The sequence below is a fragment of the Cupressus sempervirens genome, chromosome 6 (genome assembly GCF_028749045.1).
Source record: "Cupressus sempervirens isolate cs-2001-9-10 chromosome 6, ASM2874904v1, whole genome shotgun sequence".
Lineage (NCBI taxonomy): Eukaryota > Viridiplantae > Streptophyta > Pinopsida > Cupressales > Cupressaceae > Cupressus > Cupressus sempervirens.
In genome coordinates this window covers 605,212,202-605,227,953 of record NC_143123.1, presented here as the reverse complement: position 1 = coordinate 605,227,953, position 15,752 = coordinate 605,212,202, and the positions used below count along the sequence as shown (strand labels likewise).

General features: G+C 34.0%; 1 pseudogene; it reads left to right on the top strand.

Moving 5' to 3' along the window:
• The first annotated feature begins 7,491 nt into the window (after window positions 1-7,491).
• Window positions 7,492-13,882, top strand: LOC149553698 (DNA-directed RNA polymerase II subunit RPB1 pseudogene; annotated as a pseudogene).
• The last annotated feature ends 1,870 nt before the right edge of the window (window positions 13,883-15,752 follow it).

Sequence of the window (15,752 nt, the reverse complement as noted above, 5' to 3'; positions counted from 1 at the left end):
AGTATTGACACCATTACTGATCCTTTGATAGACTTTGCAGTAAGGGTTATTTCACACAAATTATACCAATCTAGCATATTAAATAGTGTGCCTTGTATTATAGTAGATGTTGGTTATAAAATTGTTAAGAAAGATCACACATATGATCTTGCAGAGTTATAATTACAATAATTGATAGAGAACCTAGGAGAAATAATAAGGACTAAGAGTGCACAATGAAAATTTGGTTATATCCTGATATGTATATTCTTTTAGGTTGAAAACACTTTTCCTACTTTTGGCATAGTTGGTTGGAAAACAAATAGGTCAGTAGCAGTACAAATTGGTGAGTTCATTGAAAAATTAGGTGAGAACTTTAAGTCTATGATGACAAGTTATTTTGAAGACTTTAAGTAGTCAATGATGAAAAGACTAAGAATTCCAATGTCACTAGTAGAAAAGCATTATGATGATATCTATTTTCTAGTGGATGCCAACTATACCTTTGTTCAAGCTGCTACTCCAAGGGTAAGATTGTTGAGACCCTTAGGATACGAAATAAATGTTGATGAAGCCTCTGCAACTATTACTGCATTACTTGCAAAAGAGGTAGACAAAAATACCAAGGCATTTGGAAAATATTAGTTGGATAAGTCCAAGATTACCATGGAATTGAGGACATCTTCTATTATTAAGAAGAAAGATAGATTAGTGAAGGAACTAAAAGCTAAATTTGGTGAAGATGTCAAGCAGGAAGAAGATGAGTAAGAAGAGGATGAAGAAGAAGAAGACATCTAGAAAAAAACACCAATTGCATGAACAATAGGAATGGGAGAATATCAGGAAGAGGAGGAGATGAAAGTTTCTAAAGGTGTTGAGGGAGAAGAAGTTGAGGAAGCACCTACTCCCACTAATCAAAAGAAGAGGAAGGCCAAGACACAACTTGTGACAAGGGCTAAGAAAATTGTCAAACCAAGCCAAGCCAAGCCTATAGCACCTACTACAAGGGATAGTGCATGTGCCACTACTCAAAAGGCTAAGGAGAAAGCAACACTAGTAGAGTAGGAAGGTGGTGTGTAGAAAAAGCCAAGAAGTAAATATCTTGCACAAGCTAAATCAGATGAGGAGAAAACAGAATCAGATGATAATACCCAATTCAAAGTGGTGAGTCACAATCCTCTATCAAACTTAGAAAATCTATGTGAGAATGTTAAAACTAATGTAGATTTTTTAGGATTCTCTCTTATTTATTTTGATAATCTTGGTAAAGTAGAAAAGAATCAAGTGGAGGAAGCTATATGTGCCATGGTGGAAAATTTTAAGAAAATGCCACTAGAAATTTCTAACTCTATGCCAAAAAGTTTATATTAGAGAGCTGAGCAAAAATGGCACTATTGTTTGAAATTGGAGAGAAAAATAAGGGAGACTTCAATTGTACAAGTCATGCTTGAACTTAGTAAGGCACAAATTTCTAAGGCTATGAAGAAATATCCAGTTAGGTTTGTATCTAAATATAGAGCCTTTAGCATACTACAAAATAACATTGAAGATGTTGTGAATAAGTCCACACAAAAGTGGAAGATAACTTATGGGCTTTCTATAGTAAAGGAAGGTGAAAAAAAGCATATTGAGTTGAAAGATGATGAGGAAGATGATAACAATGATAACACTATTGAGCAAGGGAAAAAAATACAAGTAGATTACAAGGCAATAGCTAAGGCAGAGCAGCAAGAAGACCAAAGTGTAAAAGATACATAACATCCTAATGTTTTCCCTCAACATGAAAAAAATGAGAATACTAAAACAATAATAGTGAAGGATGTTTCTAATGTCACAACTCAAAACATTAATCCCCTTATAGAGGAAGATCTTAAGAAGATACTAGATCAGTCTACACTACAAGCCAAATTATGTAATACTCTTGTTCTAGTGAGCGTAGATGAACTACAAAAAATAGTGACTAATACTCCAAGGTAAGAGGTGAATACACAAGAATTACCTACTGTGATCCCTCAAGTCACTCATGTACAACCTTTGGACAAAGTACCTAAAGCTACATCAAAAAAGATTGATACAATTGAGAAGGACACAGTGGAAACTCAAGGCACTATAGAAACACAGAATGGAATAGGTTAGATAATCTTATCTACACCTCTAGCATAATTACAAGGTGCAAGTCAAGGCATTGTGGGACACAAGGACAAGCCTAAAGTGACTAAGTTGACTCCATAAGTGAAGGAACAAGTAGTAATCTTACCAATATCTGGCACACCTTCAACTCAAACTCTTTAGAAGTTGAGTACAAATGCAAAACCATTGTAGATCTCAGTGATGAGTCCAAGCATACAATATGGAGATGTGAGCCTTGATGAAGAGATTGTGTTACCTAAATATAATTATGACACAATGACCATAGAGCATATGGGTATATTGTAACAATCCCTAGCACAAAAGAAGAATATGGAACTACTAAGAAGGGTGCATAGGTAGAAGAAAGCATTGCTAGATATCAAAGACATCTTTCTAGATGCATTTAGTCTGTTAACTCTAGATGAGACCAAACCACTAATTGAACAAGTGACACATATAGTGGAAAAGGTGAATGATGTAGACCTTGACACAAATGCAAAATTATTAGAATGGTTAGAAAATAAATTTTAGAGCAAAGTAAATGATAAAATATCAGGTGATATAGCACTCATACAAGTTGCATTGGAAACTAAGGTTGAGGATGTGCAGAAGGTACTTGAAAACATTTTCTCATTGTACACTAAATTATGTAATCCTACACTCTTCACCCAAGAAACTAGAAGTTGCATTTTGAGCCTAGAGATCCAAATTAATTCATTGGGTGCAAAGTTGCCTCTGAATCTAGCTCAAGGTGAGAAGCACTTCAGAACATTGTTACAAACCTAAAGTTAGTTAGCTGCATTGTCAACAAATGAAGCCAATATAAGGGAAAAATTTATTGGCATCCAAACCACACTCACCCCACACATGGAAATTTTGCACAAGGAGTTAAAATACACTAAAAAACTTATGAAGAAAGTCCCTAATATTTCAACATTAGACAACCTACTCCACCTTGTTTCCAATCTAGCCATTCAAATCAAGTCATTGGATGTAGCATGTGAAAATTGGGATGTAGCTCTCAAGATAATACTAGAGGTACATATATCTTTTTTGGGAAATGACAATATGTGTATAGCCCATTAACATAAGTGCCAAAAAGGGGGAGATATGAGGAGATGTAGATTATGGGAGAGTAAGAAAAGGAATAAAGCATAAGACTGAATAAGCTAATTAGAGAAACGACATGAAGTCAAAGAGTATTAGATGAGACACGTCTACTCAGTAGGAGTATAGAATTTTGGATATAGAATAGACCTACCAACTCAAGGGGAGTTATCAAATTTTGAGGTATCTAAGTTGTTACAAAATTTTGAAATTTTGAAGTTTTGTATATAAGCCGAATAAGAGATATAAGAGATATGTTATGCTCATAATATCAAGGATGTTAATGCATGACCAAGTTTTTTTGACACTCATGTCAAAGGGGGAGAATTTTTATCTCAGAATGGCATTGACTAATGAGTGTCTACACACTTAAGTCATTTACTTAGTTCATGCCAAACAAGTAGTATACACTGAGCACAACATGTATATTATAGAGCATGCCAAGTCCATAGTGAGTGCCAAGCCACTCATGTGCTGAGTGATTCAGAACTCAAGAAAGTAGTGTATGCCAAGTGATATAGATGTTGAGTCTCAATGAAGAATTCAGTATATGTTGAGTATCAAAGACTTTAGATGCAGAGTGACACAATTTTTTATAGGTTTTTGTAATGGCACAAACAACTATGTAAACCATTTTTCATCTGACTAAAGATTGAATTACAATATTTTGGAGATAAGGACAAATATTAAGTTGGATTCCCAATGCAAATACATGCAACCAAGAATTTTACCTTTCCTATTGTAATTCCAACAACCATTATCTCCCAAGTAGGTGGCTCATGAGCATCATGAGCAAGAGATGAAGATTTTTTCTTCATAAGAAGAAGAGCCACTTCCAAACTAGTCAGATGCTACAATTTTAGAGCACAACATGGTCAAGGATGAATTTCTAGACCCAAAGCCATAAAGAGGATGACCCATCAGGCATCTAGCTCTACAACAAATCAGCATGTTGTCCCTAGTCATGCTTACTCTAGAGCATGAGGAAGAGTTATACAAGGAAGACAAAGTAAGTCTTTCTCAATAAAGTAATGCCCTAGTGTTGCAAAGCTTCACTATTTTCAACATTGGGAAGAAGGTTTTCCATGCAACATTAGACATGTCATACTTGTTGATCTGTTTATCTATCTATGTGCATGAAAGAAAAAAAAACTAGCTCAGAAGGAAGGGAAGCTACTTCAACAAGCCAGTCAATGGCTTTGTTTGATAATTTTTTGTTGTAAATACTTGTAAGTATTAGAAAGGTTTTTTCCATTTTTTCAAGAAGTGTGTCTGCACATTTGATCCCTTTTCTAGAGCTGTCCCAAGCTTTCCAAAGTGCCCCAAAGTTGTTTTATTGTTTGCTAGTTGTAGAATTTTGGTGAAGTTGTAGGTGGGATAACATGTCAATTCTTGGTAGTGACTCCATGCCCAATGGATTTCTTAAGGCCACTAATCTATGCTTAGTAGGCAAGCATCCCCTTTGAGTCACCAAGAATGTTGGCATTTTTCCCCCATTCAACCCATCACTAATATTCAATCAAAGAAACCTTCAATGGGCTAGGTTCCTTGCAAGGAATAATATCATGCTAAAATTGGTGGCTAACATTTCATAATAGCTCTTTTTTTTCATTTGGGTGACTTTAGCTGCAAGATCTAACGACTCTTATGTTTTGTGAGCTAACTGCCCATCTCCTTGAAAGTGCGAGATGCTTCCACATGTTTCCTTTTTGGTGTTTTCTCCTACCCTAATGCCTCCATGAGACCTAGAAGCATGAAATCACATAGGATGCCTCCATTTGTCTTCATCCTAGTATTTCTTCATACCACAAATTCTTCGTAAGGTTCCAAGATATGGAATTACACCACATGGTGGAGGGTCCCATCTCCAACTTAAGTCTACCCAATGCACATGTGCAGATCAATGACAGAGATTTAACAAAAGATTAAATTATCATCATCTATTTTGTTAAATAGAAAGGTGAAAGATGCTACTAGGTGTCACTATTCTAGTGTTTCTTCATGTAGTAGAGTCTCTGCAAGACTCCAAAGCTTGAAATTGCATGAAAACCATTGATCTGACACATCTTATGGTCTCTTCACTACATCTTAGTCATCCACTAGAAATAAAGAGGATTTGCATCAATGGATACATTTTACCATCTCATTTGGGATATTTCTTGCAACATCTAAACCATCTATTTCAAAAAGGAGACCTTCATCGATGGGTCAATGTTTAAATTTGGGAAAATTAGATTCCCCCATGTGGTCAACTCTACATGTTATCCTTCTCGATGGATTTGTTTGTCCATGGCCCACCATCAAGGCTAGTTCTTCAATGCCTAGCTACTTATTGGGCCTTGATTTGCATGGAACCAATGCACTCCATGCCTTTTTAATGCATATAATGATAAAATTTTAGTGATTTGATCTCTTGCGACCAGTTGCACAAGTTTTGGTCCTATCTGTACACTTGATTTGTGTCACACTCTAAACCCTTCTATCCAAACAATTCCATGAGTTTGGAATGCTTGGATGCTGGCTTAGAGCTCACTATCCATGGAGTGCAAGCGAGTATATTTCAAGAATAAGAAGATTCTCAGATGAGCCTTAGAGATACTCTTCTTGCTAGTAAACCATGCAATGGGAGGTTCCAAAGACAAGATGCAAGAATGCAAATGTCCCAAGGAGTTCCTTAAGAATGCAATGCAACTAAAGATTAAACTAGAATGAATATGAAATGTACAGCTATTATAAGCATGGATGAGAGTGTTACAATCCAAATATTAAGCTATGTGAGATAGATTATTGCAAAATAGAAGCTAAACTAACATGCAGCATGAATCTAAGCTAAAATGCTATGGTATGAGAGAATGTAGACAAGAAAGAGAAGTTCTCCACAAAGCTCCAAAGAAACCTGTTAGAAAACCTGTAGCATAAAAATATTCAAAATGAGGATGGATCCATTGAGGGGGAAAGCTCTCTCCCTTTTAAAGTCGTACAGACGATAGAGATCAAGATGAAGATGGTGGACGATCAAAGGTGGAATTTGAAAAGAGGAGTGATCCATGTGCACACACAAGTCAACCAATAGAATATAAGTTGATTTTTCATATAAGACAAAAGTCACAAAGCCTTTTATTTTAATTGCAAAATAGAAAAAGGACCTTATGTGTGCACTTTAAGTGGGTTATAAGAATGGGGTCTTTTATTTAATTAAAAGGGGACATGTTCTTTTAATCAAATAATGAACTTAGGATAGCATAGTCAAACTATAGATTATAATCAAATAAATTGATTATTAGAAATTTGGCTTAGGTAAGTGATTAAATTAATTTAGCCAAAATGTTGAAAAGGGGGCAAATAGTCTAGATGATCATTTTTAGGTGATTACATTATCCTATCACTTCTAGCATCAAATTGCACTCCATGAATAGATTTCTTTCTAATTCCCAATTATTGCTCTCATCTACAACTCAACTCCACATGACTAGGGTTTGAAATCAAAGTAAACACTATTAAATTTTGACCCAATTTTTGATGAAATTTGGTCAAAATTTTGAGTCATGTTGGTCAAAATTGTGACCAAACAGTATGTCACAATTTTTCTCATCAAAATTTTGACCAAACCCCAATTTGGTTGAGATTTGGACCAAAGTTTTGGTCAAAAATGTTGCATTTTGGCTAAGCCTAATTGGTCATTATTAGTCAAAATTTTGACCAAATATTGGTGGAAAACTTTCAAGAATTGGTCAAAATTTTGACCAATTCTAGCCCATCCCACGACCAAAATGCCATGGTCATTTTGAATAAATCTTGGTAGAAAACTCTCAAGAATTAGTTAAAATTTTGACCAATTATGGTGCATCCCATGACTAAGATGCCATGGTCACGACCAAAGGGTTGGTCAAAATTTTGACCAAATCTTGGTGGAAAACTTTCAAGAATTGGTCAAAATTTCAACCAATTTTGATCCATCCCATGACTAGGATGCCATGGTTACAACCAAAGGGTTAGTCAAAATTTTGACCAAATCTTGTTAGGAAACTTTCAAGAATTGGTCAAAATTTGGACAAATTCTAGTTGATCCATGATTAGGATGCCATGGTCATGACCAAAGGGTTGGTCAAAATTTTAACCAATTCTTGGTGGAAAACCTTCAAGAGTTGCTCAAAATTTTGACCAATCTAATTTGTTTAAAATAAAAAACACAGCAAGTCGCAGTGGAAATTGATTACCATCAATATGCTACATTGCTACTATAGAAATTTTATACGTGTGTGAATCCCCCAATGAATGCCTACTTGTGGACTCTCTCTTAGATCATCTTCTTTGATCACTCAACCAGTACAATTTCAGAAGAGGCTTGGTAGTGGTTGTCATTCTATAGTGCATATGTTCAATAATTTTGAAGTTGGTCTAATGGTGAGCCCTCATCTAGCATTGGGTGAATGCTTTCCAAATTTTGAATATTGGCATTTACATCCTTTCTATTGGAGGGTCATGAAGTATCTTGATTGTTATGTAAGGGATCCCTAGAGTTGTCTCTATGAAAATTCTTTGGCATAATTTGCATAATAGTTTGATAGTGGTTGTCATTCTAACATGTCATTATGGTTTCCTGGAAAGTGATCTAAAGGGTGAGTCATCATCTTGCAATTAGGTTTCTTATCATGAGTGATGAGGGATCTTTTTTTATCGAAAGCTCCTCATGGCCATTGAACAGAGCCATTTCTTTTGTGAGAAAAGGATGAATGTAGTCTCGAATTCCAAATGAAATCAATGACATCAAATCTATAAGAGAGGAATAAAGAAGCAGCCCATTTCCTATGCACAGCTTCCTAAAGTTTCTTTTCTTTCTCACTCCATTGGAAAAAATTTAGGAGTGTGGTTCAATAGTGGTTGTCATTCTAGTGTGTCATTGCAGTGATCTAGAAAGTGATGCTAAGGGTAGAGCTTGCATCTAGCATTGGGGATGTTTGTGCAAGTGAGTAGGTGAGCTTCTATTATGCAAACTTGATCAAACAAATTAGAGCTATTGGCACCATCAACAACCATAGATGAATCCTTAAGAGTAGAGTCTAAATCCACAAACCATTAGGGGCATCAAGTTTGATCTTCTCAAAGAGGCCCTTCAAAGAATCAACCACTACAAGGATGCACATGAAGATCTTCCATGACAGCAAGGTTTTAGCATTAATGCAATAACGTGACATGTGTTGAAGATAGCATGACCTTCTCAAAAGGCTCAAAGGATTTCATATAACTAAATTCAATAGCACTTTCCACACCTATTAGATAAATTAGAGTTGAAAGCTTCTTGGACTAAATTTGACTCAAGAGACATCTACATACATTTGATAGATGTAGTCAGTTATCAATAATATATCAATTTTCCAATGATTTCCCTTTGATTAAAAAAAAATCAAGTTTCCAACAACTTCCCTTTGACGAATTTGTCAATATTGTTTCATCCTTCATCAATTCAAATTCATGCTAGACCACTGCATTTAGAGGTCATGTTTCTCCATTGTGCTTTTTTTTTGCTAGATATGTGTCTTCATGGAATCATTGTTGTGACAATCACCAAAATTCAAACTCTCATTGGATCATTGCATCCCTAGGTCAAGTGTCATCATTGGGTTGATGTATCTACAAGAGATGTATCTTCATGGGAATATTGTGCTCATAGGTTGTAGGCTTTCATTTGATTGCATAAGAGCTCATATTATTGACAAAGGTACATTATAATGGTCAAGCCATAACATTTTTATATTAGTCATAGGCCCTCATCAGACTATAGAGTTCATAGGTCATGTGTCTGCACTAGACTGATGTGTTTTCAAGATATGCACATCTTCACTAGATTATTGTGCTCATAGGTTGTAGGCATAAGGTAACAATATCATGGTAAATGAGGCCCCCAAATTCATACTATAGATCAATTTTTTTTATGGATTAAATAAGGCACAAGTGTGTAATATGTGCATGCCACCACAACATCCCTTCTTGTTCTGTGATTGTAAAGTTGTATGTAAACTTGTTCCCTGGTGAAATGAAAAATTGTGTTATATATGAAAGTCCATCTTCCCAACATGATTTCTACTACTTCACCCCATGCCTTCAATAATCACAAATAATTAAATCTCAATAGAAGATCTATCTAACGTTCATAAAAATAAAAATAATGAGGACATGGGTAGTATAATTTGGTGCATAGTAGTTTATAATTACCAGTGAAGAGTCACATTATAGGGTCTATTGTTGTTCATATAAATAACAAGATTATCACCTTCATGAACATATATAATGGGGCCAAGAAACTTTCCATTCACTGACACAATTGTTTATGTGTTGCACAATCTAGTTCCAATCTATAACACATTGTAAACAACATCATTACATTAAACTCATGCATATTACATTGTAAACTACTATTAAATAATATTCAAATTATTTCATTGAGCCTTATTTTTCTAAGTGAACATAAACAATAAAAAGCCACTATTTATTTGTCAAACATCTTAATCATTCAAGAGGTGGACTTCATCATAATGTTGATTTCATCCTCTAAATATTTTATATCAAATTAGCCTTTCAAGTTAACTTTTGTGTTCTTGTGTTATTTGGTTTTCAAAATGTGTGAATAATATGAAGAAATCTATGCCTTCCAAATTTTTCTTTATTATTTTATTTCACGATGTCAAGAAATTCTCATAGTATTTTCATTTTAAATTAAGACTAGTTGAAAAGAAAAATTACATCAAAGGACGCTTGAAATTTTTTTTTTTTTCATTGAAATTGTTAAAAAGTTATGATAAACCCATATTTAAGATTATGTTCGGATCATATACTCATACTTGGATCCTTCAAAAACCATCAAAAACAAAAGAGAATATGTGTTCATTAATGGTGGCCATCTTCAAGAAAAAGTGAAATATATGTAAAAGAAAATCAAGATTTTTTAGTTAAAAGATACTAAGTTGCAAGAAATAGAAATCCATTTGATAGAGATATGTAGATAATGAAATAAAAATAGAAGGTGTCATAAAGAAACACAAATTAGTGAATTAGTGACATTTTCTACAGTTACATATTCATTCCAGTTATGTGTTATTTAGTTAGGATACAAATCTTGTGGATTTTTTATACTAGAATAACTAGTCTTAGTAGGCTAGCACATCAAGGGATAAAGAGAAGACACTAGACAATCTTTTTATTTTGCTTTCAAAAGAAACTCTAAAAGAACTTAAGGGGAAAAAATTTACTACATGACAGAACATGTACAACCCTGTGATGGTGTGCACATTGCAGAAGTACACACACACGTAACATAAGTAATGCCAAGCAATATAAGACTATCAGTACTATAGTAATGTTGAGAAATATAAGATTATAGAAGAATTCTAAAAGAATATAATTATATTTTGAGACTTTTTGTTCTAGATTTATGGCATGGCTGCACTGATATATTTGCATTTTTCCAGGAAGTTGGTCCAGATGTTACTTGTAACTTTTTAGATCACACACAATGGCTTGTAAACTACTGGTTTCTACAACAGGGTTTAAGTATTGGTATAGGAGACACAATTGTTGATGTTACAATTATGGAAGTCACCAATGAAATGATTTGAAAGCAAAGAATGAAGTCAAGAAACTTATTAAGGCTTCTTAGGACAAGCAATTGGAAGCAAAATCTAGTCAAACAATGATGAAGTCCTTTGAAAATAGAGTAAATCAGGTTTCTTTAATCAGTTAGATATAAATACTTTCCATTAAGAATCAAACTTGAATCATAGTTTATTAAAGTTACAATTTTTAGAAATACATTTTTTTAAACATTTAAAATTAAATCAATTTACAAACTTATGATAAATGTTGAACATATAGCTCATTTGAAAAATAGTAGCAACTTAGGAACTTATAACATATTCAACATTAAAATTGAATCAATTTAGCTTGAATCATAACATTTTTGTTAAATGTATATATATAGTATATCAAATTTTTACTTAATTCTCTACCTCATACTTATTTGTCTTCTATTTTCCCTTTTAGGTGTTAAATAAGGCTCATGATGATGTAGGAAGTAGTGCACAAAAATGTTTATTTGAGAGCAACAATTTGAAGGCTATGGTTACTGTTGGGTCTAAAGGAAGTTTCATTAACATATCTCAAATGACTTCTTGTGTGGGACAAACAAAATGTAAAAGGGAAGTGAATTCCTTATGGATTTGATGGAAGAGCTCTTCCACATTTTACAAAGGATGATAAAGGCCCAAAAAGTTGAGGATTTGTGGTTAATTCCTATCTACATGGTTTGACTCCTCGAGAGTTCTTTTTCCATGCAATGGGAGGATGTGAAGGTTTGATAGATACTACAAAAAAAACATTAGAAACAGGGTATATACAACATAATCTTGTGAAAGCTATGGAAGACATCATTGTTAAATATGATGGGATTGTTAGGAATTCACTTAGTGATATCATCTAGTTCTTGTATGGTGAGGATGATATGGATGTCATTTGGATTGAGTTACAAAAACTTGATTCTCTGAAGATGAAAAAGAAAGAGTTTGAAAATGTTTATAGATATGAAATTGAACAAGAAAACTAGAATCCTAGCTACATGTTACTAGAACATGTAGATGATTTGAAAACCATTAGGGTGTTCCAAAATGTTTTTTATGTAGAATTGCAAAAACTAGAGTCAAATAGATAGGAGTTAGGCACAGAGATTGCTCCTAGTGGTGATAACTCATGGCCAATGCTTGTAAATCTAAAAAGGCTCATATGGAATGCCTAGAAGACATTCAAAATTGATCCAAGGAATGATGATTATGCATCCTGTGGAGATTTTAGAAGCAATTGACAAGCTTTGGGAAGGGCTAAAGGTCATTCCAGATAATGATCACATTAGTATTTAGGCCCAAAAGAATGTTACTCTTTTCTTCAATATTTTACTACGTAGTACATTTGCAAGTAAACGTGTATTGAAGGAGTACCACCTTGCCAAGTAAGCATTCGAATGGGTAGTCAGTGAGATTGAATCACATTTCCTTTAGTCTATAGTAGCCCCAAGGAAGATGATTGGATGTGTGTCAATGCAATCTATTGGTGAACCATCTACTCAGATGACATTGAATACTTTCCATTATGTTGGTGTTAGTGTCAAAAATGTTACTTTGGGTGTTCCTCAACTTAGAGAAATTATAAATGTGGAAAATAAAATAAGAACACCATCACTTTTAGTGTATCTAAAGCTAGAGGTTAGCAAGAAAAAAGAAAGAGAAAAGAATGCCCAATGTGCTTTAGAGTACCCAACATTACAGAGTGTTATAGAGGCTACTAAAGTGTGATATGATCCAGATCCAATGAGCACTATCATAGAGGAGAATGTTGATTTTGTCAAATCTTATAATGAAATTCTAGATGAGGATATTGCACCTGAAAAAATATCTCTATGGTTGTTGCATATTGAATTGAATAGAGAGATGATGATTGATAAGAAGCTAAGTATGGTAGATATTGTAGAAAAAATAAACCTTGAGTTTGATGATGATTTGACATGCATTTTTAATGATGATAATGCAAAAAAACTTATTTTGTGTATACATATTATGAATGAAGAGGCTCCTAAAGGTGAAGTACAAGATCAAAATTTTGAAGCTAATATTTTCCTAAAGAAAATTGAGAGTAATATGCTCACAGAGATGGCTCTCTAAGGAATTCTAGATATTAATAAAGTGTTTATAAAATCTATAAAATTTGACAAGTTTGATGAGAATGAATGATTTAAGCCTAAGTTAGAATGGATGTTGGATATAAAAGGGGTGAACATGTTAGCTATTATGTGTCATGAAGATGTTGATTGAAGTAATTGAGGTGCTTGGAATTGAGGTTTTGAGGAAATCTCTTCTAGATGAGCTTTGTGTTGTGATTTCTTTTGATGTGTCATATGTGAACTATAGGCATTTAGCCATTTTTTGTGACACAATGACATATCGAGGCCATCTAAAGGCCATTACTAGATATGGTATCAATCATAATGATATAGGGCCAATGATGTGATGTTTATTTGAGGAAATAGTTGATAGTCTTTTGAATGTTGTTGTTTTTTTTTAAGTAGACCCTCTAAGGGGTGTTACAGAGAACATCATGCTTGGTCATTTGGCTCTGATTGGTACAGGTGATTGTGCTCTATATTTGGATGACCAGATGCTACAACAAGAAATTGAACTCCAACTACCTAGCTATATGGAAGGAATGGTAGACTTTAGCATAACACCATCTTGGTCCCTAATAGTGGGAACACCATATCATGATCCAATGATGTCATCTAGCTATTTATTGAGCCCAAGTCTCTATAGTTCACCAATTACAAATGCCTAATTTTCTCCTTATCTTGGTGGTATGGCCTTCTCACCATCCTCATCTCTTGGCTACAGCCCTTCATCCCCAGGTTATAGCCCCTTATTTCCTGGATATAGTCCCACATCACCTAGATATAGCCCCACATCTCCAAGCTACAATCCCACATATCCAAGCTACAGTCCTTACATCTCTAGGATATAGTCCTACATCACCATCCTACAATATAAGTTCTCTTAGTTATAGCCCTATGTCTCCAGCATATTCCCCCACTAGTCCTTATTCTCCAACTATTAAATTTGACATGAATAAATGATCATGAACTATAATCTGATGTAGGAGCATCTAGTGGTGTAAGAGCAATCCTGTATCGCCCAAAAATATGCTTAGTGTTAGTTTATGTTTAAAGTGTTTTCATTTCTAGATACCCATTTGGGTCAAATAAAGATTCCAACTCTCATAGTTCCACTATTGGTTTTCTAGGTTAAATTTTTTGAGCACCTTGGGATACGTGCCAATGTAGAAAATAGGTTATTTTATAATTGAACCATAATTATAATGAGTTAGAGTGTTTAAGTTGGAGGTATTATTATAATTTTAATTTAAAGTATTCCAAAAAAATAATTAGGTCAAAAGGCTTTACGATTTGAAAGTTATTGTAGTTTTAAGTTTCATGGAGACCTCCTAAGAGCACTTCAAAGTCAGATTTGGAGCACTAAATGGTCTCATACGGGCCAAAAAAATGGAAGAAAAACTAATATTTTCCATGGGCTATAGAGTGCTTGGAGAGATTTCCAAAAATGTGAATGATTTATCAAGTGGAGTCCCAAATCAAAAGTTATGTCTTCTAGAAGTTGGACTAACATTTCTAGATTCTTCTAATTTTACACTGACTTCTGACGTGCTTTCTATAACCCTCTATTTTTGTGGTCAATGCAAAATGGCATATTTTAAAATTTATTCCTAACCCTAAACCTAATTAGGTTTACTTAAGGACCTTTCTAGCATTGTAAAGGCAGTTTTTGGTGGAGTTTGGGAGAAGGTACTATGAGAAGGGTTTCCAGAATCTAATAACATTGTAAGCCAATAGGGCATGTCATGGAATCTATTTTTGTTGTATTTAATGTAATAGCATATGATTTTTAATAATAATAGTCCCCCTTTCCTATTGTGTTCATTTTTGTCTTGGATTTTGCTCTCATCACAATCTTATCATTTTGCAACATGACAATGATTATGAAATTTGGAAAAGATCGGATGGTTGTTCTTAAATCTACTTACTAAATATAATAAAACCAAATATTTAATTTTATTTTATACTGGTTGGTTTGTCTTTTTTCCATCTATTATATAATTCTATAAATTTTTGGAAGGGCTTCAGTCTTTAATTCCAAGGAGAAATCATCTTCACTAAAATGAGTCATTAATCTATTAACTAAATTCCTCCCATTTTTCAAATATGAGGGTGAAAGTGGTGGAGTGTCCCTCATAGCTATGTCTTCTACTACACATTAAAATCTATCAACTGTGGTTGATGCAACGCTACAGCAAACTCACAACTTTTACTTTCTTCTATGATAGAATCAACACATATGGCTTCAATGTGCTAAATTCTATTTACCTCTAATTCTACAAGACTCTGGAGCATCTAAATGCATGTTTTCAATAGTAGCTCCTATGGCTACATTACACTAGATAACTTTTTTTTAGTGTTTCACATGACACTTCCTCGCATATTCTTTTCAAATGTGTTTTTTTATCTTTTACAATCTTTAATACTCATAGGATTTATGACATAGGATTTGATGCACAACACTTTTAACTATTGGGTTCATGAAGTATTCATGTACAACACTATTAATATATCAAGTCTTAATCAGTTATGTACAATGTACCTTTCTTATGAGTCATTCTATAATTTGTTATTCATGCATGTTTTATCTAGAGTATGTGCACATATTGAAAGTTGATGAGAAGAGTGATGTATATAGCTTTGATGTCATTCTCTTAGAGATGGTTACAAGAAGAAGGCATATTGGAAAATTTGGTGATGGAGTGGACATTTTTCAATGGGTGAGAAAGATGATAGAATCTACAACTAAAGGAGTTCCCAAGATCTTAGATACAAGGCTCTCTAGCATTCTATTGCATGAGGTGATGCATGTGTTTTATGTGGCATTGCTTTG